This window comes from Andrena cerasifolii, chromosome 9 (genome assembly GCF_050908995.1).
Source record: "Andrena cerasifolii isolate SP2316 chromosome 9, iyAndCera1_principal, whole genome shotgun sequence".
NCBI lineage: Eukaryota > Metazoa > Arthropoda > Insecta > Hymenoptera > Andrenidae > Andrena > Andrena cerasifolii.
In genome coordinates this window covers 10,228,267-10,256,040 of record NC_135126.1, presented here as the reverse complement: position 1 = coordinate 10,256,040, position 27,774 = coordinate 10,228,267, and the positions used below count along the sequence as shown (strand labels likewise).

The window sequence follows — 27,774 nt, the reverse complement described above, 5'->3', positions numbered from 1 at the left end:
CCCGGAGGAGACCAGCGCCCGTTTCCTCGGGGGCCGCATTCCGAATTCGGGAATAAGGGTGGTGGCGGTGGACCGAGGCGCCCGCCGGTGCCGCCTTTATTTTGCTCATTTCCCTCGAGCGGACGGGTCGGCTCGAAACGAGGGGAGAAGCGCGACAACGATTCCGGGCGCACGAAGGAGATAAAGGAGGAGGACGACGAGATGGACTGTCACCGATGGTAATACATCGTCGCCTTCCGCTGCCCTCTTATAGACGGACGTACGGACAGACGGCAGAGACATGGCTGGACGGGTTCACGCAAACACGTGTTACGAACAACAGGTCCGCCCGTAATTCCTCCGCCTCTTCTCCGGCTCGTTTCGGCCGTCTCTGTCCGTTCGTCGCCGGTCAGAGATGCTGTCGTCTCGTTCCGAGAGGCAGGTAGCCGTCGCGTCGGGCGGTTTCATTCCGCTCGGCTCGGCTCCGAGCGGACCGGCAGCCGCCACGCCGCGCCGCGGGCCCCCTCGGCGGACTACAAACGAGCCGTATTCGCCAAATCCAGCTAACTCGAGCCGAACTGAATCGAAGGAATCCACCTCATCGTCCCTCGCTCACGGCTGCGAAACGCGCTGCCTCCCCTTTCGCTTCCACCGCCTTTCGTGTTACCTTCGCAGCCGCCTGGAGCCCTTACACCCTTTCCTGCCTTCCCTCGCGTTCTAGCCACCACCAACACCACCCACGGCTTACCTGCCGCTGTCCGTTCGCTGGAAACAAGAAATTAGCGAGGGAGAACGGAGGAGAGCCGAACCGTGGAATCCTCTCAATTCGAGGGCCGTGTGTTGTTCGAATCGGTGGGGAAGAAAAAATCCCTACCACACCGAGGTCTTCGGCAACGATTTCTTAATACACAGATCCGCGGGGATGATTCTTCTATCGTATTTCGAATTTCGCGAGGGATAGATGCAGGTACTATGCACTTAGGTACCAAGCAGTACAAATGAGATCCTCGTATTAAGTAACGTACGAACGGTGTTATTGGTTCCGAGAAGGAATTCGGTTCTAGTTGGAAGTCGTATATTTCCCTGCTAAGAGTCGAGGCCACGGTGGCTCAACGACGCAAAGAGGACGCGCTGAATAAAGGGGGCCCATGCGTCCTTCCATCGAGACGGTGGCCAATAAATTCATATACGGAATTAATTAACGGATGATTTGATTATGGTCGTTTTTAATTCCTAATCGACGTAGCGGCAGTTAACGCCGATGATCCAGGACAGCGTGAATTATGCGAAACGCTGGGCTGTGTCGAACCTACGCGCTCCGTCCTCGAGCAATTAAATCAGCCTCTTACCGCCAGCGAGCTTTTCGAAACGCCACGAGAGGTGTCTCCGTGAATTCCCCACGGAAAGAGGAAATATTGCGGCAAGTTTTGTAACTCGGACTCGTTCGGATCTATGAAAACATCCTCAGGTCCAGCGATAATTCATAAGCCGCCGCCGCGTCGGCGAGAGTGGGATAACGACAACGGTGGCCCTACGTTTCTCGAGACGTTACGAAAGCCTAAACTGCCACACCTTCCCTCTCATCCTGGCCTAGCGGGGAGCTTCGAGCATCCAGGTTCCCCCGAATCGATTTCGCTGTCCACGAATTAAATCCAAGTGATCGCGCGACAGTGGATCGAAGAGTATCGACGATCTTCTCCTAGAACAGGATCTTCTCTTGGCGACGACGTATAATTAAAGTCAACAGAAACGGTTCGATTCGTCATTCTTAATTTCTAATGCCCGCCGTAATCACCGGAGCCTTGGTGGATGAAGAATCCGTTCGTTCCCCGCCTCTTTCTTTCGTTTCGGTAGACCGTCCCTGTCCGTGAGTTACTCAATCAGTCCATAATTTATCGCGCGAGGTAGAAAACTCGGGGATCGTTGATAAATCGACGTATAAGCCTGTCACGTATCACGGGGATAGCCATTGGACACTGTCGATTCCATGGCGCGCCGTTTAATCGCGATACGGCACCAATTACGAACTCGTAATTGCAACCGAAGCTCGGTCAGCGTGGTCATCGAGCATCCCTAAACGGCGACGAATTTACCTCATGGGTGGCTATTGTGAGCTTACGTCGAAATCCCCGATAGAACGATTTCGAGGGATAGTCGAGCCGTTAGGGCACCGCGCGAGTGGAAACTCGTGTATTCGGAGCTCTGGTAATTAGATACCCCGGTGGTACCACCGGCGTCGAAGCTGCCCCTGTTCCCGGTCACTCTAAATCCTTGGGCGAAGTCGCGGCAGGAAAGTGTCCGCCTGGCCCAGCGGCCATAAGTCCACGGGTTTTTCAGCTCTCCTTTATTAAACGCGACAGTTCGCGCGGGCCTGAGCCGACAAACCGCTTCAAGCAGCTCGGTTGCGCGTTATATTTTCAAAACGAACCGCGCCAGGATCGAATTTTCGCAGGGGTACTCTTCCATTGTCCGTCTCGCGTGCACACGCATAAATTGCAGCTAGAAAAGCCTGACGAAATCGGTACACACCGTAAAGGAGAGAAAGTTCAATCGCCCTTTTACAGAGACGCGCTTCGGATTTCTAAATTGCAGATTCGATGAGGCAACGCATACCGAAACTTTTCATACCACGGGCGCCGCTTTCGACGAAAGATTTAGAGGCAGTTGGCGTCCCGGCGGGCTCCACTTCTAATACGCTTTGCATAACTTTATTTACGCCCCGCGATAACTCATCGCCGAGTCGCTTTTAGCCTACCGATTGAAATTCCACGCGGGGACTCAGGAGGTCTCCGAAAATCCGTGCAACCTTGTGTGGGATCGTGGGTAATCGAGATTTCACTGTACCGGGGCCGCGAGCGGCAAGCGGAGGAGCCGAAGGTATTCGATCTGGCGGGGAACGATCGTCGAGCAAAATTCCGCGGGTAGATTCAGAGGTGGGGCACGAGGATCACGAGTGTATCGAAAGGGGAACGACTCGGGCGATCCATATTTTCCCCCGTTACAGAATCAAACAGCCGCAGGAACGGAATGGCATCGATTATTCTTTCCAATGGCGTGGACACCCAACAAGCGAGGAATTAACCGGCACAAAAGGGGTTTGCGAAACGTGTACGCCTTCTACGTTCGCGGAAAAAAGTCGCGGAACATCGTTACGACATTTTCTTGCGAGTACCTCTATCCATACGTCGCGATACAAGCCGATTCTTGTCCCCGATGTCGCGGCAATCGTACTTTCATCGAGCCGCGAGTCTCTCCGACCTTTCCCCCCGCTCCGCGGCTCCGCCGGTCCTTTCTGGCCTCTTCCTCTTCCTTTATCGCGCGCACACCGTTAAATTTTATTGCACCGAGATCCAGCAGCAAATTAACTGCGCCGATCGGCGATCAACGTCCAGCTGGAGGTGCGCACCGAACGCTCGAGAGCCAAAGTCACCGTAAATCGTTCGCAACTCGCGATACTAAACACCATTCATTACGATCTTATTGTGAAATCGGCGTATCAAGGGGACACCGTGAAATAGTAAGAGGATTATGATAATTCCAAGAGGACTGACTCCATCGAGGGGACAAGAAACTAACGTACTCGAGCGTCCCTGTAATTCGTTCAAAGAACAGCTTCATAATTTCGATGGTGGGCCTCTGTCTTTTAACATCTGAACGTGTCTATTATGAAACGTAGGTGTTAACGTGGGTAAAAAAATCCGAGATATTCATCTTTCCACGTTCATTCACGATCCCGCGTCACTGGCACCGCCAGAGTCAGCCGAAACGACCGATTACCGTGGTCATTACAGAGCGCCGTGCATTCCAGACGCAAAAAAGAAATCAATCACCGAAATCGCAGACGCGCGTGTTCTTCTACCGACGTGGTTTATCATCCCATAATCGGACGTCGAGGGAACGCCGGAAAGGGGAGGGTTCGCGACACGCAGTACCAAAACAGAAACACCCAAGCGCGGCCAGTTAATTCCGTTTCATTACCATTTTCACCAGGCAGCAACGGTGGGCGCGGGCCCGAAGGGGAGGCCTCAGCAGACAGAGAAAATTCGCGGTTTCGGTTGCACGTGTAATTTCGAATCGGCTTTATGTATGCGATCGGGCGCCGTACGGGCCCGGAATTCGGCTGATTTTATGCACCTGGAATTGGCAGAAACGGACGAGGGAAAGAGGAGGAAACGGAACGGTAACGGAGAAACGATCGCCGCGGTCCGCGGCAGTTATACTTTCGGTGGATCTGTTAGGAAATAATAGAGAACGCCGGGCCCCGCGAGTCCTGATATTTAAACGGAACACGGGGCCCGGGCGAGTCGTTTCGCCGATGGATTCCAGTGGTTGAAAAAAGAATCGTAGACGAAAACCGTCGGCCACAGTCGTACCACGAACGATTCCGCCGGATGAAGCTGGACCCCGAGGGCTAGTGCCCCGATACCCGCCGATTTCCAGTCGTCAAAATAATACGTTCGTCCCGTTTCCAGCGGTTGTCTTTACTCCCCGGCCTCATTTTAGCCTGTTGCTAATACCTGTTGCCCCGTGGACCAAGCCAGCCTTCGTGGAGATGTGCCGCTGCTGCTTCTGCTGCTGTTGCGTGCCCCCTAGGCTCGCCACGATTACCCGTTATCCGAGATTAGAGCGTGCCACGCCACTCGTTTCGTACGTTTCGTGTCCTTTTCCTTTCGTTTCGGTTCCTTTCGTTCTGGAACCACGAGGAAGAGGGATTCTCTGTCTGGTACGAATGTCCATTATGGAAGCTGGAGTCACTGAACGGTCTCGTCTGTGCCGTGAGAATCGCTCGCTGCACGATTTTCGGGCTTCCCTGTTGCAATCTTCTGGACTGTGGATATGGAGCTTCAAAGTGATTGCTAGACGTGGGTAGGTTCTTCTAATATTCACATTACACGTAGATCAAGATTCTTGATTATGTTTATGCGTCTGTAGTTGACTTTGGAATAGGTAGTTCTGAGTTCAGGTTTTAGAAGGTATGTAGGGGAGTTCGCGGCTGGTTACGTCAAGGGGTAGGTTGACTAATTGTTCATACTACTGCGGAAAAATTCACTGTAGAAAGAAGTCACTTCTACTATGCCATGCACTTATGCCCGACCCGCGATCGCACGTTTTATAACAGTTATCAGCGTTTGTCGAACAATTCACTACGTAATTAAATATTTTTTCTTAAAGATTTTATTTTTTCACGGTCTATATAGTTACAATAGAATAAATGTTAAGGGACTATTTTAAAGTGTGTTTATTAGACGATCTATTGACATAGTATTTTTGTTTATGCATACATAATTGAAGGTTATATAGATTATTGAAGTCAAAACGATCGGTCGGGGGTGGTTATAATTTATGTTTAAGTTGGAAAAAATTTCAGTTTATTATTAAAATATGAAAGAAAGAAATTAATATTTTATAATGAAACAGCTCTTGTGACGTTTTGTTATTTTATTACCACTGAGATAAATTAGTAATAACATTTTCATAACTGACTGTATCTATAGTCAACCCACCCCGTACTGTAAATCAACCAACCCCGATCATGGGGCTGGTTGACCAGCATGCAAGGTGTTAGAAAAACATTAAAATACCTTAATTGTTGTCACATTGCGTCAACTTTAATAATTTAATCAGATAGCCAAATGTATGCCCTATCAAATATACTAACCGGTTTAATGATATTTCGTCCACAATAATTAATTAAAAATCAAAAACTGAAAAACCGGCCTACCAGCCCCGGTCTCCTCTACCTATGAGTTGTTCCTCGATGGGAATTTCCCAGCCGATTCGTACGAGCCGTACAGTTTTCCATCCCATTCACCCCAAAAGCAAAGCGAAGCGGTGCATCGCGCGCGCGCTTTTTCCCGAAACGGTTTCTGCTGGAACGCCGAGGCACGGTTAATGGTCAGTAAACTGGGAATAACAGGCGGAGGTTTCGCGCGTACACGACGGGAAGGAGGTGTTTCGAGTCGTAAAGGGGCATCGGCGAGCGCGCGATTGCGAATATGTATATCCTTTTACGCGGAAAATGTAATTAAGCGTTTCGTAATTGGTATTTAGCGGGCGATCGTTAGGGCAATTGGCAGCGACCGGGCTCGCAGGCCGTATGGAGGACCGAGGTCAGATTCGACGAGGTGTGGGAGAGAGAGGCCCACCGCTGTGTGATTAGTGTCAACGAGCTGGTGAAAGGAAATTTCTAATTGCATACGTGCCACATGATCGTCGAATGAGACAGGGGATAGGTACTCCTGGAGTTTGCCGGGACGCCGTGCACTCGGATCGATGCACAATCGCGAGTTTGACATCACACGAGGCGTGGCACATCGGTTTCTAGCTTTGTGGATCCTAATTCTTCTACCCACGAATGTCAAGCTTCGCTCGTTTCAGGATCTATCAGAATCTTAGGCGGGTATATTTAGAAGTATTTTAACGCCATAGTAAAGTCCACGCGATTTCCGTCAGATAATCTTTAATGAAGCTTTAATGAAGCTACGCGATACTGTAATCAATCATTTCAGCGTACATCCCCCACTTAAGGCTCAGTGCCACATGGCTCAAGAAGAAAGTAAACATAATTATTCTTCAGGGATCGATGTACTCCTCGGCGTCCAATCGTTTCATCCGATCACATCCACGTCAAAGTTAAATACGATTCGCACTCAAGGACCCTGAAACCGTCCGCGTGGACACTTACGCGGGAGAACAGAGGGTACAAAAAAAAACGCTCGAGGTCAAACGAATTTCGCATTACCAGAAGCTGAAGCGTAATGATCAGTTAACTACGTCGAATGAAATGGAGGGAAAAAATTATTTCTCCTAGGAAACATACACAGAGCGAAATCTCTATCTTTCGCCGAGGGCAGCCGTGTTATTATGTCATTCCAGGCGAATGGAGTAAATGTCGGGTTAGCCAGGCCGACGGAAGACGTGATTTAAGAGAGCGCGCGGATGTCATTACGTGTATCGCGGTTAAATACGATTCTATGGAATCTTTGTATCGCGTGAACACCGATAACCACAGGTTTACAGCTTGTGAAATCGATGATCGGCCTTCCCCACGCTCGCGTTTATGCGTATTTAATGGAACACTGTTATAAAGTCACAATCGGCAGCAGGTTTTCACGGAACGTTGGTACTTTACAATACCGATGTGGAAGTGTCTGATTAATCTCGACATAGACATCTCCCTTCGTTTGTAAAAAATAACTAGAATTTATAAAATCCACTTAGAATTATAGTCGATCCTTTATTGTAGACTAAGTAGCTTTAGTACCCGGCTTTGCCTGGAATATAAATTCTGAGTTTCTAAAAAAAAATTTTAATTCCTTTGTGAAAATCCATCCGCATTAGCCATGCATAATGAGCTGAGGCATGTTTCGTGATCCAAGAGTTTACCGTTCGAAAGTTTTTAGGCGACGGACAAACGCACAAACATATTGTGCTTTATATATTAAGATATCCACCCGATTTGCAACAGAAGGCTAAAGGATTCCCTAAAATCAATGTATCACTCCCAGCAGTAAGGCTGTATAGGTACGTGGTGTTACGGAAACCAATGATAGGGTACAAAGAAATGCGGGAATTATTTACATCATTCCAGATCGATGATGACCAGAGTCCTCGAGCAGTGACTCATTAAATATCCCGCGACTACCGCGTCTACTCGTTGTCAGAGCGCGACAGGTACGCCTGGTAATCGCTTAAGAACATTGCGGTTCTTGCGTCCTCGCAATGACTCGGGTATCAAAGTTCCGGCGTGATCGGCTCACGCAACCGGCGATGCATTAATCGTCGCGCAGTGACAAACGAGGCAAATCCGTCGACGTGCCCGTCGAATCGCGCCTCCGAGAATTAATAACTGTCGGCCGTATAATCGTTAATGGCCGTTATTATTAATAACGAGGAGGTAGGTAACGTCCGATAGCCGCCGCCGCCACCGCGGAACGGTAAATTACGAAGCGCGCGTTTCCCCGCCGAGCGATTTCTCGCGGTACACGGAAACCCCGGGATCCTTCAGGCCTGAGCATCGACAAATGCACCTCGGCTGGCGTTGAAAAACTGGGATCCTTAATTAGATTCAATAGGCATCGAATCACGGATGATTTGGAAAATAGGTCAAACAGTTCGGGGGCATGTGGAGTTCGTGAACAGAGAGGAAAAGGGAAAGTGGCCATCAGGAGGAACTCAAGCTTGACGAAACTGCTGTAATGATAATAGCGTTATTATTGGCACACAGATTCAGGTATCGGCATCTTTCTCGCGATTAGTATGCCATTTCCCATCGAATAGGTAAGAAACATGCACGAAGGAGGTTAATTCTCTGTTCCCACTGATCTCTTACGATGGCGCAAGATCAGAGAGAATGATTTCTCAATCATCACCCACGTCGATGAGTGATAGGAGGAACGTAGCAGATATTAATTAAGCGGAGGAAATCAAACGCAGGAAGTATGTTCGTCGTATCCCCTTTTCAATGGAAATTAAATAGGAAAGTCATGGCCAGTTCTCTTTCAACGGAACGAAAGCGTGCACTTTCGAAGGCTGATACACATACTCCTTACCCGCGAGCCGTGCACCTTTATTCCACGCGAATGTCGAGCCTCGATTTCGAGCTTGCCAACGGTGGCTCGTACTTATTCGCAAAAATATGGGGGCACAGTGGACCAGGGCACCGTGACGATAATCTCGCCGGTAGCTTAAGATACGACACAGTGGCCTGTAACTGTACAGCCGGCTTCTTGACAACGGTGTTACGGGTTATCGAAAAAGGACATTACCGGTTCGCGTTATTGTGGCATAAATATTGAACGCCGCTGCCACTGAGGCCCGCGTGAAAACCTATTTCAGCCGGTCTTATTGGCATTTTCGAGCGGTCGGTTAACAGACCGATCGAATCGACCGCGTAAATTATTAATAAGCCATCGATACGGCCGGTCGAAAGCGATTTTCGCCACGTGATAACGCGCGCTTTACGAGCCCGTTGTTTTATTCACCGGCAGAAACGCGCGAACCGACCACGGTCCCCAAGTATGTAGGTATTTTTCGAGAGCATCTGTATTATTTACTGAGCGGCTAATAATATTGCCAGGACGGAAGAATTTATTTCCACTGAATACTTCATACGCAGGTTTATACTGGATAGAGCATTTGTCACTATTTCAGGCTATTAGGCTGTTTCGTATTTATTCTGAATTTTCGTGAGGATTCGATTGGTAGTTTTGTACTACCCTTTGACTGGATGATTGCTTCTGCCGCTCTGTTGGTTTTCCAGAGGACAGGACAGCATTGCTGCCCGATTTCTCGGTCTTTATCTGCAATGCACTAGTAGTTTTATGCCTTGTCACCTAAATGTATTCGGTACGCCACTTGGAGGCTAGGCAACATTTGTTCCAGGCGCAGTTAATTTAGTAATGGAAAGAGAAGCAAAGGAGGGCAAAGGCCAGAATATGCTAATCAGATTACAGCAGGCGTGGTGTATGCTTGTTACACGGAAAATGAAAAGACCGGCGCGAGATAAGTATCCAACCAGTCCGCGGACTTAAGTCCCAAAGCAACGCGGCCAGCATTCTGACATTAATGCGATGCTGATTTCTCACTGCCACTTTCTCGCATTTCAATTCCAGCGATGGCTACTGCCGTTTTATTATTTCGCCAGCTAAGGGGACGCCAGACGTTCGAATTATGATATCAAAATTCTAGTACACGATATTTCGCGAGTCGTCCGGCGAAAATTTCAACGTTTACACGTAATCATTAGTCTTCGAGGAGTGATTATTAATATCTGTCCATTCAAGAGGCCGGTTCTCCGCGCGGCGGGCCTGCAACCTGTATTTAAGGTCGCATAACGAAATTACACGATTAATTATTCGCATTGTTAGGGCTCGGCTAGCGTGAACAAACGAGAACCAATAGTGGTCAGAGAACGGGCGCTGCAACGCGTCTGGAAAGGACAATACAGTAAAACGGGTGAGTAACAATTAAGAGCAGGAAGCTCACTGGAAAAGTTACACACTCCCATCGATGCGCAACTTCCATTCCAACGAACACTCGCCCATTTCTAGCACAATAACAGTTGGCTAAAGCTCGAGCTTTACTTTCCAAACTGCCCATAACACACTCTCTTCCTAATATTACTGTTCCCTTTATTGGCACTGCTATTATTGTCTAGCAAACGTACCGCTAGCCAGGCTTCGCTAATGCGACGCCCGTTCGCAGTTTTAATTACCACTCCTACGAGCGCCTTATCTTATCTCGAGCAATGCGGCCAAGTTTCTTTCAGAAACTCGCGCGCACGAGCCTGTGCGCACAGCCGCGTTGCACCCACGACGCGTGGGCGTCCACGACGCACAGTGGTACATGATGACATTTTTTGTTCAAATCACCCTACAGGTCGGAATTTTTCAGAAAACTTGACGATTTTCTTCTTAAATTCTTCGCAATTAAATTCTCTATCGATCTGTCCGGCCGAAATTTGGAATTTCGTTGCTGATTTTTTTATATTTATCGAATTATACAGAAAAGCCCACAGATACTGATCTTCAAAAAGTGCTGTATAATTCGCTAAATATAAAAAAATCAGCAACGAAATTCAAAATTTCGGCCAGACAGATCGATAGAGAATATAATTGCGAAGAATTTAAAAAGAAAATCGTCAAGTTTCCTGAAAAATTCCGACCTGTAGGGCGATTTGAACAAAGAATGTCATTATGTACCACTCTGGGACTTACCAGCGGATTCTGTCTAATCCCATCTAACAGCCGAACTGAACCGATTGCGACCGACCGCGAAAAAGGCAGCCGATGGTCTTGAAGTAACCCGCGAGCCAGGATAATACGTACAATTATCAAACGATTACGCGTTTCGTAACGGCTTGGCGTCGCGGGATGAAATTCTCGGGGCGCGAAGGCGTGAGAGATCGTTAACATCGCGCGGACCTATCCTATCGCGCGGATCGTTGGCACAGACAATAGGTCGAGAGAGGCGAGCTCTAACAAGTAATTGAAATCGAGGCGAACAAGCACGAAACGGAACGGTTTCGCTTTTGAGACACAGTCGCGAGCCCGGCCGCGGGGACGGGTCGTCGTTAATTAAGAAAATTTGCATGATCGTAATCGCGGCTCGTTAAGCAAAACGTTCCTTGCCGCGTCGAGAGCGGCTGCATCGGCGAGCGGGAGGCGCGCACATAACCGCTCGTTCGATGAATCGGCAGCCGAGGGGAATCGACGCCGATTTCGAAAACGGCCGATGGAAGTCGTGCTCCATCGACCGGCCAGCACCGCGGATCGATTTCTTTCCGACGTCGTCCCCGGGTTACGTCGACAGCCTCGATCATGAAAGTGTAATTGCCGCGTGCGGAGACAACCGGCGCGGCGCGGTGCCAGTCTACACGTTACGTTGACTGATTATACGCTCATAGAAAATTCATCGTCGAGACTAATTGCGACTAATGGGCTGGGATTAGGATCAGCCGGGGTTAAGCTGGCGGAGGAATCGATTGCAAAAGTGATCGGCCGGGGGGGCGGTCGGGCGACGAAAGGCGAGCGCTGCTGCTCGGACAGAGACGCGGTGAGGAGACGCACGGTGATTGAGAAGCATGTAAATAGGAGTTGAGAAGAACAGACGCGATCCAGGCTGGGGTGGGAACGGCTGGAACAAAAGACGCGTCGTCGTCGAGCATCGTTGCTGTTATAGTTGCACGCTCGTGACTACAATGCCCGGACCCGTGGAAAAGGAGGCTGCCAATCGGGCAGATTCAGGCAGTTCCTGGTAACTTTCTCCTCTCGGCTGCGGCGAAACTCGGCTAGCTACGAGTCATGATCTCTTATGTAGATCTACTTCTTCCTCGTCCTCCCACCTCCTTTCCCGAGCGAGTCTGCGGCTACCACCACCGTCACGCTTTATATACTCGGTCGCTTCTCGTCTTCTTCCTATCCACTGTCTCCAGCCCTCGCTGCCGGCGCTGCTTTTACGAGCGTTCTTGCTCCGGAATCGCTGGCTTGCCTCACCTCCTAGCAAGATATACCCCCCGATCCACGGAGACACGCCGCGCCGCGCTTTCTCGCGTCTTCCTCGCGCGCTCGTTTGCTGGCTGCACGGATTCGGGACATCGGACGCGCACGACTCGCGTTTCCACACATAGCAGAGCTCCCGCGAGATCGCGTTTTTAGAAGGGGCCCGTTACGTTAACGAGGCGCTGGCAGATGCACCGCAGACCGCGGGGGCTTGGGAACGTTGTTTAAGCTTCGTTTTACTTCGCTGGGTGTCTTTGGGCATTTCGGGGCGTGAGCCTTTTTTAGGCTCCTTCGTGGAAACTTTGTTGTAATATCTTGCTGCGGGATGTCGCTGATCGAAACGCCAGACGTGCGGTAATTTAAATCGAAGGCTTAGGAGTACATACTCCCGGCTTCTTTGTAATTGTCAGCCAGTCACAGGATTACGTAAACGCGGTGGAAGAGCATCAGAAGTTTCTCCATTTTTGCACGCTCTCCTTTTCGCGATCATTTAATTGAATGACCTCGCACTCGCGATTAGTATTCCAGACTTCTACCGAATCCCCTCGAATCGGATCCACGTCAGCCAATTGAAACGCCATCGCGCTCGTCGATCCTTTAAATTACTCGCGCCGCGTAGAAAGTTGCCAATTAACTCTGACAAATAAGCGATCGATGCTTTACATAAGAAATTTATTAGCCGCGCATATCCGTTGTCCGTAAACCCGAGAGACGGTGCACCGTTCGATCTGGTAGCTTGCGCAGACTCGCTTCTGTCGATAAAATTCAAATAGACTGATTACTTCTTCGGCAGTGGCGATGCAATTCACTGCTGGCTGCTCGGTTATATCACAGACCGTTCCCTGGCGCTTTTTCCACCGTGGTCAGCAAGAAATGAGCCTGAATGACCCTTCGTGATCGTCGGATCGATGTTTCGTGGCCTGCGAATGAAGAAGTCCCGCGACGGCCCGATCCAAGACGGACCTCCAGAAAAAATGGTCCCGAGAGAGCGATCCTTTTTGAAATGCCGCGTCTGGTTTCGCGTTGCACAATCCGCGACGGCCTGAATAATTACAAAGACCAGCTCAACAATCGGCATTCCTGGCGACGCCTATGAGAAACACCTACGCCGCCGGTTATGTCTGCGCGACCGGCCACGATTTTCCATTCGTTTTGTCTCGTTTTGCTCTCGATCGGCCAGCACGGTGACCCAGATCCGTCCCGCCGAGGAGAAGCTCGAGGGAATTCCCCGCCATTAGAACCAGCGCGTCGATCTAACGAACAATGGAGATCCGCCGTAAACGATAGCTCGCTCGCCCTTCCAACCCCACTCCCGCCCACCCGCCACCCCCTCGACACGGTAACCGCCCTTTATTATTTTCTTTTCCCCGATCGCGAGGAGACTTTCGAAAGGCGCGGGCAGACCCCCATTCTATGTAGATACTAACGGCTCGGGCGTTACTCTGGTTTCGCCTGCGCCCAGGACACCGAAAGCGATTCAATGGCCTCTAAATCTTGCCGCTCTATGAATAATTTACGCGCGTCGCACTTTCTAATTGACAATTAGCCGCGACAAATAGTGTCATAAAACGGCCGCGGCAGCGTTCGCGGGACCGCGCGAAGTAAACGCGAGCGATTTTTACCACGGCCCGTGCCGTTTTATTCGACCCCCGGTCGGTATAAATCTCTGCTCGTTATAAAAGCATCTCGGCGCTGGCGCGCGACCTGCGCACGGCTTCGAGTCTCTTTTCCCTGGGCTGGCTATGAACGCTCTGTTCCCTGGCTGCCTACGAAGGCTCTGTTCCCTCTGTCGCCTCAGACATTCCACCTTTCCTTCTGAATGACAATGGAGCGGCTTGGTAAATGCTTCTCGGCGTGTATTAGGAATTACGGATTAAGAGAGTGATTTAATAAACGCTAGCGACGAGCTGAGCGAAGCAGCTGATCGCCAGAGTGGAAATTGTGAGTGGCTGCTTTGAAGTGGCCTTGTAAAGAGGTCGCGCGGGGAAGGAAAGGAAGGAAAACGATAGCATCCCCCTAGAACGATACCTATTCCACAGCAGCCAACCCCGAGGTACATGCATACTTGTGTACGTACACGGATAGAAAGTGACTCGGTCGACATCCCCCGCGTATCGAATCACGATCTCCGGTACGAGCTCGCGCGCTCACGCTCCTTCTCCTCCGCGAGTCGCAACGACCGGAGCGTGATATCATTGCGGCGTTAAGGAGTGAGTCATTTCCTATTGGCATTAACAGCGACAATCAAGCGGCGACGCGTTCTGCCGAGCGGAGGCCGAGTTCGCCTCTGCGCCCTGTTCCTCCTTCTTCGGCTGCTCTTAAGCATCGTGAACCCGACCGGGCGCTCCGAGAGAGGTTGACCTCGTTGCGCAATCCTCTCTCGTCAGGGGCGAGCGAGGAGAGCGAAGCACGCGAAGGCTCGCGTCTGCTTTCCGCGGGCTCAGCCTCTTCGACTTCCAGGAACGAGGAAAATACATCTGCTACGATTTCCTGCGGGCGCGCGTGACGAGGGGGGGCTTATAACGAAACGAGGCGGAGAGAATGAGAGGGAAGCAGCGGGAACGGGTGGAGGTTTTTGCCGTCGATGCATAAATTCCGTCGACTTTGCGTGCACCGTCTCATGAACCCCGGGAATCTGGGGTAAAAAGGGTCGGACAGGTTTACCAAGGTTCTTCTTTGTCCGCCACCTTGTTATCGTTATACGCTGCCTCCTCTCGTTTTACGCCGCGACCGCCGCGCGTCACCGCAACGGTTAATTTATTGATTGCTCCGCCGTGCCGCTGGATCGTTTGCGCGAATCCCGAGATCTTCTGCAACTTTTTGCTCTGTAATAGGCTACTCATGGGTATTCATCAGAAGACACTCGCTTCTTCTCGCTGTTAACGTTACACCGAGAATCGTACTCCTGCGCGGAATTGTATACGAAGGGGTGGTTTGTCACCGAGCCGCGAGATCCGCTGTCCAGTTCGTAGGACCCGGGTCGACGGGAGATCTTTGCTTTATCCAATGATGCAACTCCTTGGCATAAGTTTCTTTTCCAGCACTGCTCCACATTTCTGTCAACCGAATCTTAATTACAACAAGCGTTCGCACCTTGCAGTTTACGCAATCCCCAGAGAAACCTCACCTCTGCATTATGTAAAAATCATTTGCCCACTGTCGCGTCAAAACGGTGGGGAGCCCACTTTCGCTTGCCGAGATTGAAAGCACGGAATTCCTTCGACGGTCGCTACGTGCCCCGTCAGTGACGTTCAGGATTAACCGTGCAGCAAATTCGAAATACCCAATCCCGAAGAAACGAGCGACCCTTGAACGAGGGTCGTCGGTCTTCGCCGCGTCTCCGTATCCGTGAACACGTTCGGTTTGTCTCCGGCCTGTGTTCCCAGCGGACGCGCGGAGAATCGCGAATTTTACACCGAAAGCAAATCACCGATTCGCTAACCGTGGCCCGTGTCCTTCGCGATTATTCGACCGGCCATTGGAATGCGCGCGGCCCTGACCGCGGGCTAACACCTCCTTCTTGTCTTCGCGACGATTCTCTCGCACGTGACGTGAAATCGATTGCGTTTCATCACCCAGTCATCGACGTCGCGGCCCATCGTTTCCAGAGACGTTTAAGCCACTTTAGTCTCTCCAGCGATGTCGAGTGCGCTCCTCGTACCGTGAATAACAATTCGGCTGGCAAGTGAACGATACTTGCGCCATTCCACCGGTGTGCAAAGTGAAAGAAATTCCCCAGAGACGGGTATATTGGAATGAAATTCGTCAGCGCCCTCTAACAAGCCGACACCCTCCCATCGATCGAGAGAAGGTGCAGTTTAAATGGGGAAACGTCGATTTAAAGCGATCCCACCGTCTCCCAAGGACCAAGCTGCGTCGTAAAGCCAATTGGACCGGGCCGCCAGGCATCCGGCCCGATGACAAGTCGGACAGCTTTACGTAAGAGTGGTAAGTAGGCGCGGGCCGTGTTTCTCGTAAAAGGAGTAAGAATTTCGCCGGCGCGAACAGAACGACGCGAAACGATCACCGGCGTCGTTGACAGCGCGTTAACTCCGGCCGCGTTTCGGCTGTTCCACGGGACGTTTACGACGCAGGGCGCGGAGCGGACGCGCCGAACCGGTTGCTACCGCGAGCTGATTTTCGTCGCGGGGCGTTTATGATAAAATAACGCGAATCGTTTCGCAGGTGGATTACGATTTTTAAGAGGGTGACCGGGCGAGGGGAGCCGTTTCCACGTCGACGGCCGGGCCCCGGCGAAACGCATCGACGGGAGCCCCCACGAAAATAAAAGCCGGAATTGAAATATCGCCGCGGTTTGTTTCTTATATAACTCGCACCTCGCGGCGCATAAATTATCCGCGTTATTACGCTGACGGAAAGTGGAGGAGATAAATTCGCCAGATAAATAGCGATACGCCCGTAAAGTGAGTCGTTGTTTTACGAGACCGACGGGCGCGCACATTTATAATATTTCGCTCGTATTTCACCGCGGCCGGTTAACGGCGACGAAAAATCCGGCAACTTTCAACGCGATTCCCGCCGCGAGTGCTTCTCACGGGGTCTAGCGAGACGCCTGCTGGCAAATGCGGATCACGTAGCCGCTTTACCGCCGGCCAACTTTTTCGCTACTTAAATCAGAATGTTCCGCGGCGCCCTGCGTTTCGGGGATACGGGGAGGGTTGCGCCTGTGCGCGAGAGCGTACCGGTCCGTGGAAAATTCATTCGGGCCGCGGCGGTGGACGCGTGGCTGCTAGAATTTTTAGTTCTTCCATCACAATTCTGAGCGACGCCGCGGACGTTATTATTTCCCCTATTTTGCGGCGGCGCTCCCTGATCTCCATTGAATTGCATAAATTTTCCTACGAACGAGACATGTTCCGCGGATGACGCGGCGCTGGGGCCGCTGGTTCTGGATGCACATGCAAGCGCGTGTTGTTTTTCTGGCACCGGCAATAATGAGTCGGGATAATTGCTTTCTAGTTCATCAAGCGCGCGTATGGCCGGCCCAGCAGCTGGCACGGGTCCATAAAATTCATAATGATGCAGTTCTTCGGCAATTTAATGGTCGAAACAAATTCATTGGATCGATTTTATTGCTCCCCCTCCCCAGAATGCATCCGCGCACTCACGCTGCTTCGTCGCATACGATTTACCGGCGCGTCCTCCCGTCCAAACATTTTCAAACATTACAATTTGCGTGTCACCGCGAAACTCTGTGCCTCGTTGAGGTCGGCTTATACCGATGTAATTAATTTAACAATAGCGGGGCAATTGGATATCGCTGTTATTACACGCTGAATTATTCGCGGAGTTCGTCTGTAATTAAACGATGTAATGTCTGTCGATGTTGACGTGTTAATTTATACACTCACGGCTCATATAGACCAAATTAGCGCAATTTAGCCGTAGTTTATTCGATTTAGTAGCGTGATCGCTATCAGAAGATCGTTAATTATTTCAGGCTGTTCTTTGGAAATTTAATCCATGTAGTAATTCCACTGAAATTCATCATTAATACGTCGATATTATTCCCGGTAACTGTGGTCGGAGAAAATCGGGTTTGTGGACAGTGGACAGATATCGGTCTCCAAATTAGAAGATATTATTAAATCCACCGTATTCCCATTCGGAGCCTTTCTATCTGCAGTTTCCGTGCGAGAAGCCCCCATATCTGGGTCGTCTTCATTTCCGAAATCCATAGAGAGATTGATTCATTCACAGCTTCTACGACGAATCTGAGATACAATCGATTCCCTCGCACAGCCCCACGGGCCCCTCGGTGCACGAGCTGTGCAGGACATTAACACAGCGCGTACACATTCCCAGGAGGGAAGGAGACCGCTCACGAAGCGGAAGAAGATAAATATCGGGCGTCCGACAGAGCCGGCTATTATGAATCGGCCGGGAAAAGAATGGAAAGGGAAAAAAGGAAGGTGCATACCGAGCCCGTGTAGTTTTTAGCTTTATCGATCAAGTTTATAGCCGAAAGAAGGCATAAACCTTACTTATTACCACGCCCACGCTTTATGCGGGGACTATTAACGTGCGAAGCTAATTCGCATTGTGCAGCGGCGGGCGACTCCGCTCGGGCCCTCTCTTGGGACGGAAGAATCTGGGCCACCGGCTAAACACCGGCCAATAAATCGAGGCATTATCGATACTCGCCGGCCGCGGGAGAAAGTGTTCGATATTTTCTGCGCGGTCGGTCGGGCATTACGCCATTACATGGGACAACGCCGACTGCGCCGCGACGGCGACGTGTCCTACACACGTACACGCCGCTCGGAGGTTGGCTCTCGGGTTCATTTAAGCTCACGGGGCTAAGCTAATTAAGGCTAAATCGGCTGGCCGTGCTCCGCGCGTGGGCACGCGGAGACGCTGCGCTTGGAGAACGAAGCATGTCGGTTCGTGGCGCGGCCGACATTAGGCACGGTGCACGCTCGTTGCTCTTTATGGAATCCCGAACGCGGAAGGCTCGACACCGCGAATTCCCGATCGCTATCTTCGCGATCGAAGTCCTCGTATAGGTCGTGGCGGCGCGTCGACGCGAGCCTGGACGGCCACCCTAAAAAGGGGCAGATGGTGCGTGCGGCCGGGCGCACAAGGAAAAGGGAAAAGACGATTCGGCCAGAGCGTTTCTTTCCGCGTTGCGCGTACGCGGGTAATTGCCCCGGGGACAATTAACGTAATCGCTTTTAACCCCTTACGGGGCGGTCGTCCGAGTGCCCGAAATGGCAGCGAGGCGGCTGTAAATCTTGTCGCGCGTCGTGTTCACCGCTACTCGTGACGTAATTCTCATTTCGGTGGTTGTTCCGAAGATGTGTAAACTAGGTACCTGCTACTTGCAATTAGTGGGTACATTCAGGATGCTAATTGAATTATAGAGGCGAAGCAGAATGGAAGAATAGGTGGGTCTTTGATTTCTGATGTACGCTGGCGCTTGCTCGTGCGAATGGCACGCGTGGTTCGATTAATCGACAGGCAAGCAGACGATTAAACGTTGCGGAGCGAACTCACGCGTACGTAACTGGAAGAGCAGCCAGCAGCATTGGCGACAGGTGAAATTGCGCATAGAATCGCCGCCTGCGAGAAAGCTACCGAACTCTCTCGCGTTCGAGGCGATGCACACCTGTCGCGCGCGAGCCGAATGATACTCCTCGCGTGCAATAGAGTCGAACCATTAGGGAACCGTCTTTATACGGGCTGAATCGCTTCAGCTGCTCGATGATGAACCTCGATCACTGTTGTTTGAGAATAATGCAGACGCGAGAATGGAATTGTCAATATCGCGATCACATCGCTCCCCATGGGGGTTGATGCTTACACGGTTATCACGGTGCCTACCTCTATCTGTTCGGCACGACACGAATCCTAATTGTTCTTCCCCCGTATCTTCGTCTACGACACTTACGGGGATAACTTCGTCATGCTCGAAGTAGATTTCAAGCAGAGATGGGCAAGATTTTTATTTAAATATAATTCCGAGTAAACGAATAAAAGATAAAAAAACTATTCGTCGTGTGTCGAGTACAATCAATTCGGATTAAAGAACGAGTGACAAATCATTTTTTTAATTTCTATTCGTTACGCGAAATTTGATTTAACCCTCGTCTGAATCTGTCCCTCTGCGTCAAATTAACAGAGTCGTAAAAGATCCATGAAATGACAAGGTAAACAGTTATCTTTTAATATCTTTTCATTCAAACTGATGAGTCAACAGTTACTACTTACATTTTTCACAACTTTCGCATAAAGTAAAGCGATATGCAGGACACACTGGTTGTTACAACAGGTTGACATACTTGAACAGTATAATTTATTACGGGGAAATTGTAAAATTGACGCGAGGGACGTATCAGGGTTAAATAAAGATCTTGCACATCGCTGATTTCAAGGTTCCTTACAGTTGATTACTTTCATACAATTTAATGTGGGGAGAAGAGGAAAAGCCAGTGGAAGAAACTGGAATATTTCCGTCTTAAGAGAGACCCGGAAATTCAGAGTACAAATTGATCCAACATCTATCTACCTATAAATTACGAGTCCCTTAAATTACGAGTCCCTCTAAAATCCGTGCTCTCTTGGAAATCCTGGGGTAAATCCCAGAATGCCAAACATTCGTAATTCCGAGCCAGCTCGTGCTGAAGCGATTTAAGCACGGAGCTATCTTGGGCTGTCTCTAAAACTGTCTTCCAACAGTGCTCGGAATATAGTCCTGTTTAATGAATCGTCTTGAATATTATATCTTTATTCGAAGTACGTTTTACCCAGCAACTGGAAATGTAATTCTACTATATACTACTCGGAACTCATCCTCAAGTAGACGCAACTAAACAGAGCCAGATCGAAAAAGGGACAATGTCATCGCCTGAGAAGACGTACGAAATCGTAAGCCGCGTTACTCGCGTATCTGTCAAAGTTCGCAGGATCGAAAGCATAAATGTTGCGTTACAAACGAGCGTAGGATCCGCCTCTCCCCGACAGGCGTTCGCTACATGGGCCGCATATTTCCTGTGCAGGCGCGCGAAGTAACGGAGCGAACAAACGGCCAGCCACGAAAAAACGTCTGCGAGAGGGGGCAGGACAAGGGGACCTGTTCCGAATCATTGCCCGCAATTTCTTATTCCCTCCTAACAGCAGAGAGGCAGCGGGGGAGGAGGCGAGGAGAGGAGCAACGTACCGCGACGGGATCTTAAATATACCCGCGAGTGTTCCAGGGGGTTGAAAAAATGAGCGCCCATGATTCTTCGCGTCGCGCCGAAACGAAATCTACTTAACGCGTCGGGTACCTACCTCACGAATTGAATTCGTATTCGAGTAAGAGAGATCGAAGACAACTGCAGGAAATGTGCTACAACACGATTATAAAAATCTCTCCTCCGGAGCATGCGGGCTTTCCAGCTGCGCGTCGTCGCGACGGCTACCCTTCCCCGTTATCAATCCCGAGGATCGATTCCCCGTGACACGCGTACGCAGTCGAACACCCGATTAATATGCACCACGGCCGAAAGAGGATTATTAAACCCGGCGGATGATGAATGGCCGTGGCGGTCGGGGACGTAATAGAATCGAAAGGGGATGGACGTTGTGTACAGGGTTTACTTACCGATGACAGTGGTTGCTGGTCGCGGAGAAAAGGAGCCGTGGAAGGGAAACAGAGGATCCTGCGGTGAGATATTGGAGAATGATTTCATAGCTGCATTCCACGAAGACCTCGCGAGCCGCCGTAGAGCGAGGGAGATACCTCGATGCCCATCTGGAATAATAGAATACCATTTGCCATTGTGTGCCTCCTTTCTGTCCATCTCTCTTTCTCTCTCTCTCTCTCTCTCTCTCTTTCGCTCCCTCTCTTTCTCTCTCTCTCTCTCTCTCTATCCATTTCCCCCTTCACCCTCAGTCGTGTTCTTTCTGTCCCTTTCATCCCTTCCCACCGTCCCGCTATATATACACGCATCCGGGCGAGCGTGTATAAACGTAGATACAAATAGATGCGTGCGAGTCTAGATAAAGTGCAGTCCAGCACCTTCGCCCAGCCTGCCCCCTCCTCTGGCAATATGGTACACCTACGGTGGCCGGGGGCATTATGCTCCGTGGCCAGGCGGCGCGTTTTACCGTGGATTATGCAGCCCGCACACGTACGTTCGCCGCATTATGCCCGGTTCGATTCCCGTGGAATCCACCGTCGTCCTCGAACCCCGTGTACCGTCGCGAGGACTCCTGAAAAGGCGTCCCAAAGGGCCCCCTCGCTCACAGTACTCGCGCGCGCGGTCGCGGGTGCTCGCGCACTAGCCGCGGGCACAATTTGTCGACTATTCAGCCGCGTAATAACGCGAGTTAAAGGTGGACACCCGCTGGCCTGTGGAAAGGAGGATCCTCCAGTTGGTTTGTCCGACAGGATTTTTGGGAGATCTTTCGGGGTGCCTTCGATTCAACGTACGAATGCCCCTCCTCCCCACGATCATTAGATAGGGACGGACAAGAGGATCGGGCGTCTCTGTCGATGGGACTATAATAATGGATAGTCTTTTAAGATTCCAGACGTGGCCGAAACAATGAGGGATGAGGGGAGGGACCATTGTCTTGGCGCCTCGAGATCGCCTGTGTGTCGAATTCCAGGATACGCTCAGTGGCGTAGCCGAGGATCCTGGATACTTGTCTCTGCAGAAACTGTATCCGTTGCCTCCGATGGCTGGGCCCTGATAGATTAATACAACGGAATCTTCGTTATTTCAACGGTCCTGCGGCTGAGCGATCCATTATCCGAATTCGTATTTAGAACGGGGAGAGTAGATACTCTGACTAGCGGATACTTTAGGTTTAGCAATCGCAAGAAAACGTTCCATTCTACAGCATTCTCTTCTTCGACCCTTTTATTCTCCACGACGAACATAATCGAATGGGTTTCCTTGATAACGAAAGAAAGGTTCCGGAGGTTCCTCGATACACCTTCCTCCGCTTCTCGCGTTCTCGACGCCAGTGGTCACGCTCGCCGCCAAGGACAGCCGATCGTTTTACAAATTAAATACGCGCACGCGGGGGCTGGGGGTGCGGGGGGTTAATGCATTATGCGAAAAAGACGGCGAATCCCGGGAGAGCCGAGGAGCCCGACGGATAAAAGAAAGGCGTGGAAATCGATTCCTATTCAGGTGGCTCCATTGTTACAGCGGACACCTTGACGCGCGTGAACGTTGCCTAATGGCTAATGGATCGTCGCGATCTTTCACGATCCCCGCACGCGAGCCTTCCCCAAATCTGCCCGGCCGCGCAGGTGCCAATCTCGCTTCGCCCCAACATCAATTAACGCGGCCGATTCGTCTATCGCGATTCATCTCTCCGATCGTCCCTAGTTCGCGGCAACGGGAACCACGCTCTCGCGCGCCCAGATTGACGAAGGTACGCCGGACGCACAATGACGCGCTCGCGCGCCCGATTGACGTCACGAATCACGATCGACGGGGCCCAAGATCGAGCGCGGAGGATCGATGCGACGTGTCCAATCGTAGTTCAAGGCAGGGTCAACGGAGATCTTCGCCCTGCGGATCGGTAATGAAGCGAAATGGATTGGGCACGGCCAAGGTGCGGGGACAGGAGCGCGGTCACGTACTTACGTGCGTGTGCACGCTCGCGGAGAGTCTACGAATTCGGCAAACCTTGGTGAATAATGATGATCGATGGCCGTTGAGTATTTTACAATGGAAGATCGAAGGTTACCATCGCGGTTACTCGCGTGAATGGAACATGAACGCGGGAGGGATGGCGTTATTAAAATATGATAATTCCTGGGGACTTAAAAGCGATTCGATAGCAGAGTCGTTTGAACAGGAATTGTAGCAGTTTCCGAAGGAGCTGAACAGCTTCCGAGGCGGTTGAGGGACGCACTCTACGAGGCACATATGTAGATCAAGTAGTACAAGTCAATGCTGCTGGAATAATTCCAAATGTTCTACCGCGGTAGTGCAACTCTCGCATTCACTCTTATTCGTCAACTATTGACCTATATCACTAGAAACTTTTTCCATATATCTTGCATGTCCGGAGATCCTGAATGGTGACGAATCCAGCGCGAAACGAAATCATCGCAAGTAGCCGTCTAGAGAGCCGCTATCGCCGGGTCGATCGTCGAAATCCGTGTAATAAATCGCGGGAATAGCGACGGATTAATTTATCATCGGTCCGCGCCTCGGGGTGATTTATTTGCAGCGGTAACGTCATCGATACCGATGCATTAATAACGCTGCAACTTTCTTGATCCGCGCGAGTCAGCTGGCAGAGAAGGGGGAAATGATCGAGCCCGCTTGGAATATTAAAGTCAAGGGCCATTAGGTGATTACACCGATCTCCTCCACTGAATTATCGACACAGGACGATTGGCAGAAGAAGCGTAACGTTCGTATTCCGCGTTCCCGAAATTACCATCTCTAAATCGGTGCACCTGCCTACCCAAACGACCGAGAATTCGTTCAATAGACCCCTCGAGCGGCACAGAAACTGAAACGCACTCCTGCCGTTCGTCCTAATGTGTGCAGAGGATTTTGGCTGCCCTATAGGCTCCCTTTTCCAAAGCTACTCGAGAATTCATTATGGTTCGACCGTTTCCAAGTTTCTTTGGAACATTTCCTGTTGTACCGTGCGGTCAATTGGGGATCAGTGAACTAAACGATACAATTTCTCCTAGTCTCCTCTCTTGGGAACCTTTGACGCGTCGAACGAGTACCCTACGCTATCTGTTCTATTCGTAGCTGAAAGTCCTTCCTGTGCTCGCGGATAATCTTCAAGTTTTAAATAACAGCTAAATAGTTGCTGTACCAAAAAATCCTGATAAAATAACGCTTTACTAAAGCGACTTGGTAAAGAAATATGACAATATTGATCCCACGGGGGAGCAGACGAGCAATCAGAGGCACTCGATCGCAAACTCCGTGCAAAGTTGTTGGAGCGTGAACCCCAGCAGGGGCAAACACGGGCAGAGAACGTTCGCAGGTTTTCCGTAAACGCGACGAATGTTGCTACTAAATCGACACACCTGCCTCTTTCGGAATGCCTGCGGTTTCGGTCGACCGAGCGGTTGGCTGGAACTCGCGTGGACGGAGCGCAGCTCCCGAAATGGGCATCCTACCGTTTGTGTACCCAGGATTTGGCTTTCCTAGCTTCCCTCCTTTCTTTTCCCCGGAGTCTGCGAGGAACCGCAAGAATAACGATCAATATTTACGAAGCACTCTCGCCTCCGTGAGTCGATGGTATTTATACAACCTTCCGATCCGAGTGCCTCTTCACCTCTTTATCCGCCGTGCATCCGTTTGATATCTTCATCGCGAGCGAACTCTCTCGCTCCGATTGCACGCGATCGAGCGAGGGAAGGAAAAGAAGGAGAGCAGCCGAAGCCAAGATGTGTAACAAACGGATCGTAGGTCAACGATCAGAGCCTCGAGCGGAGGTTTGTTTGAGGACGATTTAGAGATCTCGCGGTACGGAGCGTGACTCGACTTTATTAAGCCCGTAGGCAGCGCCTAAACCTCGGCCTCCCCTTTTCCGTGCATTCTTCCCGCGCGCGGCTCTCGTGTTCCAAGAATTCCACGACGAATTAGGAGGAAATCAATCGTAACACTCGTAATCTCTACCCATTGACCGTCGTGAACTCTCGGCTCATGGAATCTAGCACAGGACTCTGTTACGAGCGCACACCCAACGAAACACGCTTGTCTAATCACCCATAACAACCTGCAGAACGATCGCAATCTGCCATGCTCCTTTATCGTCCATCCACCCCGCCGACAATTCTGTCGCAAGCTGGAAAAGATCGACCACTAGCGAAAGCTCTCGACGGCTAACGAGACACGGTTGGCCTGGCCAACGAGCCGTGGCTACGCTTTCGAGTCTTCGATTGTTCCAATGCGTGGCCCACCCCATGCGAATCGTTAACGGTGAACACTGAAAATCGGGAAAAAAGCAGAGAGCACGCGAGAATGGAATGATGAAATTCCACTGTTCCACGATTTGCGCTACGTCGAGGGCAGAGGGTCCATACGTGGAATCCAGGGAAACGCTGGAATCGGGCGTGTCCTCTATTAACGATTCATCGACTTTCTAGTGGGTGGATGCAACGTGCCGGCGCCGTGGCCCGATAGAATTCGAAGCGTTACATTAGTCCCACTAATGACCGACATGACTGTCCGTGGGTAGATACCGGTTCTTCGAGATCCGAGAGAGCCGCGGAGCATGCCCCCGAGATCGTTGCAGACGCGAGAGCAGTACGGAGGATGATCATCGTCCCTGTTGGCGAGGAGGGCGCCACGTACCCGGGTGCATTTCTCGCTGGGAACGTGTACCGTATGCACGCTCTCCCGTGCAACGCGCACTCCCTCGTCTCTGCAACGCTCCCCCATCTCTCCGCCTCTCTCGTTTCGTACCCATGTACGTTTAGCCGCGGAGAAATGCTCTCCTACAAGCTGTGCTCGTCTTTCCCCGTCACCCTTCCACCCTTTTCTCTGGTGGGTGGAGTCGGGGGAGGTGTGGATGGCCTGGGGAGAAGAAAATCGAAGAGCCGCGTTGCGATAGGATGGGGGATAAATAGAAATCCCCATAATTGCGGGATGGTAGGGTTAGGTAGAGTTCGTAGAAGGATCGAGGTAACTTATTTAATCCGGCCGGCGATGAATCTTTGGACATACCTACTTCACATTTGAGATTTCATATTTTAAGGACCCTTTCGGGCGAGGCTAGTGCCGCGCACATGTTCACATATTTCTCAACTTTTCTTCAACCATCGTTCTCTGTCAAGTGAATATATCCCGAACACTAGTTGCCAGCCACTCAGTGTCTCTGAAATAGACCTAAGTGTCTCGTCCGAAATAGGCTCGGGGCCGAAACGCTTTCACCTCCAGCTTCGATTGTTTCGCCCCGAGCAATCATCCCTCTCACTTTCCAGTGAAACGCGACGCAGCTCCGTGAGCATCGAAGTCGCGCGCGTCGAGATTCGACCGTATTTATAGGACCGGATCGAACGGAGCGGTTCGATGAAAGCCGAAGCTCCACGGACTTGCACAGAGCAGCGCGTGGAAATATTTCTATCTGGCGAGGGCGCGTTCCGAAATTGAAACAGGAAACGAGGACTTGCGGCGATCGTAAGTCAAGGAAAGCACTCTCGCTCCGTTAAAAGCCCCCGCGTCACGGGGAAAAAGAAAACGGACGGCGGAGGGACGCTAATTCATAGCTCGCGAGGGGTCTCGAGGCGAATCGTGATCCTGATGCACCTTCTCCGCCTCCTACCTTCTCCTCTTCCTCCTGCTGGTTCGCGACGTGGCTATGCGCGCGTCGTGAGCCGTATGGAAATTTTCAGTGACGGTAATGAGGCTTAAGGGACGGTTGTGTAATCAGTGTGCTCCAACTCGATGGAAACAATGTTCCAGCAGGGGGGAGGCCGGTGTGTTCGCGCTCTGGAAATTAAATTCCACGCGAGTTTCGCAATTCCGGGAGGGCCACGGTCCCGGGACCATTTATCACGCCGCTTACTTTTGTTAATGAGCGTCAAACTGTCTTTTCCCGACGCCGGTTGTCGCGCGACGAACCGGCAAATCCGCGATCCCTCTGGCCTGTGATTAAACGAAAACAGTAGATCACGTTGTCGCGAACTTGTCTCCCTAACTCGATCACTGTACGTACCCAGGAGGCGCGGTTCCGCGAAACTTCTTTCAACGAAGTTCCCTTTAAATCGTCGAGTTTATCACAGAATCGCGAAAAAATACAGGCACGATGGGGTATAAGCGTCGGAGGGGCATTAAGCGTGTTAATAATTCCGTGAATTCGTTTTAAAGCGACAAAGGAGCGGCCAAGGATCCACGGATACTTATGGCGTGATATTAAACTGGAGAGTGCGTTGAACGATAACCGTGAATTTCGCCAGGAAATTACGTATCTTATCAGCGCGGCGTAATTACGTGAATTCGTTTAATGGCGTTCAATCGACTCCGAATACTCTCCCGGCCAAGCATGACGCGGGACGAATGAAGCCCTCGGTGGAAACGTAATTCCCTCGCAGAAATTACTTTTAAAAAGAATCCAATTCCCCCGACACCTCGTTATTTGCCCGGCCGATGAAAGTCGATCCGAAATTCACGCCTCATCTCGGCGATCCGTCCTTCGATTCGCACGAAATTCGCGAACACGATCCCAACTCGTCGAAAATTACTCTTCCAATAATTTTGCAACATATTCGACGCGCGAATCTTACTCCGTCATTCCCAGGCTACCATGGGTGGAATGAGCGCAGCGTAGTCGTACGAGCAGTGAGGGATGA

General features: G+C 50.8%; 1 protein-coding gene across 1 annotated transcript in view; it reads right to left on the bottom strand.

The window, feature by feature from the left end:
- Positions 1-27,774, bottom strand: part of LOC143373398 (uncharacterized) — a 163,943-nt gene that overhangs the window by 87,565 nt on the left and 48,604 nt on the right. Inside the window, exon 2 of the transcript XR_013086458.1 lies at positions 21,088-21,237. The gene's annotated coding sequence lies outside the window, so the exon portion shown is untranslated. The remainder of the gene's footprint in view (positions 1-21,087; positions 21,238-27,774) is intronic.